Source organism: Olea europaea, chromosome 4, assembly GCF_002742605.1.
Source record: "Olea europaea var. sylvestris chromosome 4, O_europaea_v1, whole genome shotgun sequence".
Lineage (NCBI taxonomy): Eukaryota > Viridiplantae > Streptophyta > Magnoliopsida > Lamiales > Oleaceae > Olea > Olea europaea.
Window position 1 is genome coordinate 19681696 of NC_036240.1, and position 6739 is coordinate 19688434.

The following is a 6739-nucleotide window of genomic DNA, read 5'->3' on the forward strand; positions in this document are numbered from 1 at the left end:
TTTGGAGTGTGGGTGTTTTTGACAATTTTATTGGTTGATTGAAAGTTGTGATCAATGTGGTGGTGGTGCTATTGAAGGCAGAGTTAAAGTGGTGGTCGTAAGTGTTGGTGGTGGTCACAGATTATTTGGTTGATTATAACCAGTGAATTTATTAATCTGTGACCATTAAACAATATATGACCAAGAAATAATGTGTGGCCTAAAAAATTAATAATTTGTGACTTGTAATAACTTATAACCTATAATATTTGTGATCTGTGACCGATAAATTTTTTTATTTGTGACCTATAAAATTTTTGTTTTGTAACCGAAAAATAAGTTGTAACCAATAATTTGATAAGTTGTGAATAAAAATTAATCTGTGATTAATTAATTTTTTGATTTGTGATCGATAAACAAACTGTGAACTGCAAAATTTTTGAATTGCTATCGTAAAATAATTTGTAACCAAAAAATAATAAATGGCTAATTAAATTGTTAATTTGTGACCAAATTGTATAGATATATGACATAAATATAATTAATTAATTAATTAAATCATAAATAAATTTTAATAAAAAACTGACTTTTGAAGTTTGAAACTTGTTTTTATTTATTTTGAAATGTGTGATACTTAAACTCTTATGAAATTTTTCCCAAAATTAAAGTGATTTAATAAGGAATTAAATAATTGGATTTAAGACATCTAAATAGAGATTGGGTCCGATTATATGTGTAGAGATTGGATTCCTTTATAATTGTATTTCATGATGAGTGAAATATATATGGAAACTATTTATAGATTTATGGTCCCCAATTCATATGCAATTTTCTCATTCTTTGTGTCATTCCATTAACACAAAGATCATAAAAAAAGTATATTGAAGAGGAAGATCTATAAAAGCCACAATCAAGAACCGGCAATTTAGATGCAAGAAGAAGAATTCAAGGATCCATAATCAAGATTCAATATTAAAGATTCGGAAGGAAAGATTTAAAGAATATAATTTAAGATTCATAATTCGAGATACAAATGAATGGATCAATGTATATTCCGCATTAATCATTTTTCTTAGTGATTTGACATGAAGATCTTGACAATTTCGTAAAGTTTAAATTGCATAAATATTTAACAAGTGGTATCAGGGACAATTCCATGTTAAATTATTGAGATTAAAGGAAGAATCTCTTAGGTTGGACTTCATGTTTTGGATTTTGAGATTTTAGGGTGTGAATTTTAGCCTAAATTTTAAATTTTGGATTTTGGGAAAATTTTAACTTAAATTGATAGCTGATATAAAATTTTGGCATTATGTGTATCTGATATGGTGGGGTAATTGAATCAATTCAAAAATATGTTTTGGGTTTCCTTCTAACGCTGTGCCCAATTTTTCCAAACTAAGATTGATGGCTATTCACAATTCTATTCATCCTTTAATTAAATGAATTAAGGTGGCATGAAATCAATGCCTTTCAAGGTTTCGCCAATTCACAAATTGTGTTTGGTGATGGGCATATTGACAGCGCCCGTTTCGAGTGCTGTGAAAGGCGTGAAGCCCCACTTTCGGTCCGTTTCTATCTTTTTTTTTTTTTTTTTTAAAAACCTAAAAATAAAATAAATATATATAAAGTTATAGATTCAACAATTAAATTCAAATTATGGAATTATAGTTTCTTTTGGGATAACTAATTTTCTAAAATAAATTAATTGAAGCAACGTTTACCAAAGTAACATCTCTTGTCTAGATTAATTTATTTGGATTATTAGGAAGTTTGTTTGTTTGTAATTCACGCAGATATTCACCGACCCAAAGGAAGGTCATGTTTGGTCGAATTACATACACACCTGTGGTAATAAATATGTGACAATTGTAAGGTTTCTTTTATGTGAACAATAAATCAATCCAAAAATAGATTTATTGTTTGACATGATTTATTGTCAATATTTGATTACCACACTAAGAATACTACTTACAAGTTGATATTTTTTTCCAAATACTAAATATCAATATTGTGCATGGTCTCTTGTGATGGGGTTTACCATTATTTGAATTAATTAATTGTTTGATGCGGATTCTAATGTAAACATATTTCTTTGGTTTTGTTCTCTATTCAGTTAACTCTTCTGCCTCTACATTATGTATCAGCATCAACTCTATTCCTGTGCTAAATGGAACCAACTTTAAGGAGTGGAAAAAAAAACGTTCAGATCGTTCTTGACTGCACGAACTTAGACCTTGCGTTAAGGACTGAACAACCTGCTACACCTAGGGATAAAAGTTTTGCTGATGAAAAAGGGATTTTGGTAAGTGGGATCATTCAAACTGCATGAGTTTTATGATCATGAATTACCGCTAATAAAAGTTCCGTGTGGTATTCTATTCTAAAATAAATTAATTGAAGCAACGTTTACCAAAGTAACATCTCTTGTCTAGATTAATTTATTTGGATTATTAGGAAGTTTGTTTGTTTGTAATTCACGCAGATATTCACCGACCCAAAGGAAGGTCATGTTTGGTCGAATTACATACACACCTGTGGTAATAAATATGTGACAATTGTAAGGTTTCTTTTATGTGAACAATAAATCAATCCAAAAATAGATTTATTGTTTGACATGATTTATTGTCAATATTTGATTACCACACTAAGAATACTACTTACAAGTTGATATTTTTTTCCAAATACTAAATATCAATATTGTGCATGGTCTCTTGTGATGGGGTTTACCATTATTTGAATTAATTAATTGTTTGATGCGGATTCTAATGTAAACATATTTCTTTGGTTTTGTTCTCTATTCAGTTAACTCTTCTGCCTCTACATTATGTATCAACATCAACTCTATTCCTGTGCTAAATGGAACCAACTTTAAGGAGTGGAAAAAAAAAACGTTCAGATCGTTCTTGACTGCACGAACTTAGACCTTGCGTTAAGGACTGAACAACCTGCTACACCTAGGGATAAAAGTTTTGCTGATGAAAAAGGGATTTTGGTAAGTGGGATCATTCAAACTGCATGAGTTTTATGATCATGAATTACCGCTAATAAAAGTTCCGTGTGGTATTCTAGAATCATTCAAGGGCACTTTGCCCGATGAGGTAATTAATACTAAGGAATTTCTCGATGAAACTGGAAAACACTTTGCAAAAAGCGATAAGACTGAAACTAGTACGCTTCTAATGATATTAGTTTCACTAAGGTATAAAGGTAAAGAGAATATTCGGGAGTACATCATAAGATATCTCATATTGCTTCAAAACTGAAGGCACTAAAGCTTGATATGTCTAATAATTTGCTAGTGTATTTGGTTTTAATTTCTCTTCCTGCACAATATAATTAATTCAAGGCCAGTTACAACTAGCAAAAGAAGTAAACTCTAAATGAGCTCATTTCGTACTGTGTGTAAGAAAAAGAAAGGTTGAAGTAAGACAGGATTGAAAGTGCTCGCTTGGCTAATACCTCTAAGNATGGCACAAGTGTTTATGTCATATTCCTCCAAAAAGGATTGAAAAGAATATATAAGAAGGAATTCTTAATCCTGTTGATTTTTAAGACTTAAGTGTTTGCATAAATTGTATTAAGGAAAAACAAACAAACATAAAGAGATTAGTTACTAATAGAACTTTAGACATCTTAGAACTAATTCATACAAACATATATAGGCCATTCCCTTCAGCTTTCTGGAATGGTCAAAGTATTTTAATACGTTCATAGATGATTATTCTCGCTATGGCTACCTAGATCTCATTCATGAGATGTTCAAGGCTTATAAGGTTGAAGTTGAAAACCAACTTAAAAAGAATAAAACACATCAGATCTGACCATAGTGGTAAATACTATGACAGAGATGACGGATCAGGAGAACAACGGCCAATGCCTTTTGCTAAATTCTTAGATGAATGTGAAATCATCCCATAGTACACTATGCTAGGTTTTCCTAACATGATTGGCGTTGCTGAAAGACAAGACAAAGTATTTAAGGGTATGGTAGGGAGTATGATTAGTTATTTTACCTTATCAAAATCTCTTTGGGGAGGAGCATTAAAACTGCAGCTTATACTCTCAATAGAGTTCTAAGTGAAGCAACTGTCAAAACCTCTTATGAACTTTAGATAGACAAAAACTTAGTTTGAAACATTTGAACATTTGGGGTTGTCCAGTTGAGGCAAGGCCTTACAGGCCTAATGAAAAGAATTGTTATTTCATTGGATACTCTTAGAGGTCAAGGGGTTACAAATTTTATAATCCCACTACGAAGTCAATTTTTGAAACTGAAAATGCCCGGATCTTGAAGATGTAGAGTTTGCAGGGGAGATAAGGTTAGGGATTTTGTCTTTGAGGAGGAATATATAAATATGCTTTCTAATGCAATTGACTATGATCTGAACCAGGGATAAATTCTTGCTTAAGAACTTGTTCAAGAGCAATTTCAGATCAAGACAATATTTCAGGACCCCCTTAAACAATCATGAAATTCTTCCAGATGAACAAACTCAACAACATCAAGAACATATGTCATTAAGGAGGTCCACTAGAGAAATGAGAAGTGCAATTTTGGATGATTTTATAGTATTTCTTCAAGAACACGAGGATGAGCTTGGATGGATGGAAGAAGATCTAATCAACTTTCATCAAGCAATGAAAAGTGATCATTCTCAAAAGTGGGTTGATGTCATGAATAAGAAAATAAAGTCCATGAAAGACAATAATATTTGGGAACTTGTCATATTGCTCGAAGGTACGAAACCTATTGCTTGCAAAATAGATATTTAAAACTAAAAGGGATTCGCAGGGTAATGTGAAAAGATACAAGAATCATCTTGTTATAAATGGCTTTACTCAAAGGGAAGGCATCGATTATAAAGAAAATTTCTCTCCAATTTCAATGAAAAACTCTTTCAGAATTATAATGGCACTTGTAACACATTTTGATCTTGAGCTATATCAGATGGATGTAAAGACAGCGTTTCTCAATGGTGACATTGATGAGACGATATATATAGTGCAACCAAAAAACTGTGTCAAGACACACAAAGAAAATGGTTTGCAAATTAAAGAAATCTATCTATGGGCTTAAGCAAGCTTTCCGTCAATGTTATCACAAATTTCATCAAATAATTATCTCGTTTGATTTTGAGATAAATGCGGTTGATGATTGTATATATCACACGTTCAGTAGGCGTAAATATATTTTCCTGGTATTGTATGTCAATGATGTACTGCTTGCTACAATGATATAAGCTTATTGCACGAAACTAAGAGATTTCTATCAAATAATTTTGAAATAAAAGATCTTGGTGATACCACTTTTGTATTAGGAATACAGATACACCGGCATCGTTTTTGGGATATTCTTATATTATCACAAAAAAGTTATATCGATATGGGAGACAAATGTAGTCTCAATCAGTATCCTAATAATGACCTTGAAAAAAAGGAAATGTAGATAATTCCCTATACTTTAGCAGTTGGGAGTTTGATGTATGCTCTGGTATGCATACATTCAGATATAGCATTTATGCTCTGGTATGCACACATTCGAATACAGCATTCATTGTTGGAATGCTAGGCAGATATTTAAGTAACACTGAAATTGATCATTGGAAGGCAACCAAGCGGGTTATGTGGTATTTACAAAGAACAAAAGATTACATACTCATATATAGAAAATCAGACCAATTGGATATCATTGATTATTCAGATTTTGATTCTGAGGGATGCCAAGATAGTAGGAGGTCCACATCGGGCTATTTTTTTTGCTGGCTGGAGGAGTTATATCTTGGAAGAGTGCTAAACAGACACTTATAGCTTCTTCAACCATGGTAGCGGAGTTTGTAACATGTTATGAGGCATCCAATCAAAAAATACAGCTGTAGAATTTTGTTAATAAGCTGCAAGTTCTGGATAGAATTGAAAGACCACTTAAAAAGAGTTCAGAGTGGTCAGATTGCTGTAGAACATATTAGGACAAACTCCATAATAGCAGATCTATTTACGAAAAAACTACCACCCAAGGTCTTTCATGATCACACTACTCATATGGGTATTGTACATTTTGATGATATGCTAATTTAGTGAGAATGTGTAATTTTGGATGTTGTCCTTTTGACACATGATTTTGGTTGTGCACAATCAAGTTTATTTCAGTAATAAAGTACTCAGTTCAGTATTCACTCTGATTAATTTTCATGCTACACATCTAGACTTGATCTATATCATTTGATTGTGTTGATATACGTTACCATTGAAGATTTAATTATGATAATTGTAAGGAAGACCGCTTTGATCCTATATCAGCATAATTAATTGACGATATTGTTCGGAAATGCCTTTTGGTTATGATAACAAAAGTATTGAGTTTATAAGGTTATATACTTTTATAAGTCAACATATGTGGCCCAAGAGGGAGATTGTTGGAAATTTATTAATTTGTTATGTGGGCCAACATATGTAATTAATTGTGTATAAAGGTTATTTTAAAGTTAAGTCCAAAATTAAAGTGATCTAATAAAAAATTAAATAATTGGGCTTAGGGCATTTAAATAAAGTTTGGATTGGGTTATAAGTGTAGAGACCGGATTCATTTAGAAATGTATTTCATGATGGACAAAATGTATATGTATTCATAAGGTTATGATCACCAATTCATATGCAATTTTCTCATTCTTTGTGTTATCCCATCAACATAAGAATTATAGAGGAAGATCCATAAAACCCACAATCAACAACAAGCAATTTACATTCAAGAATCAAGAAG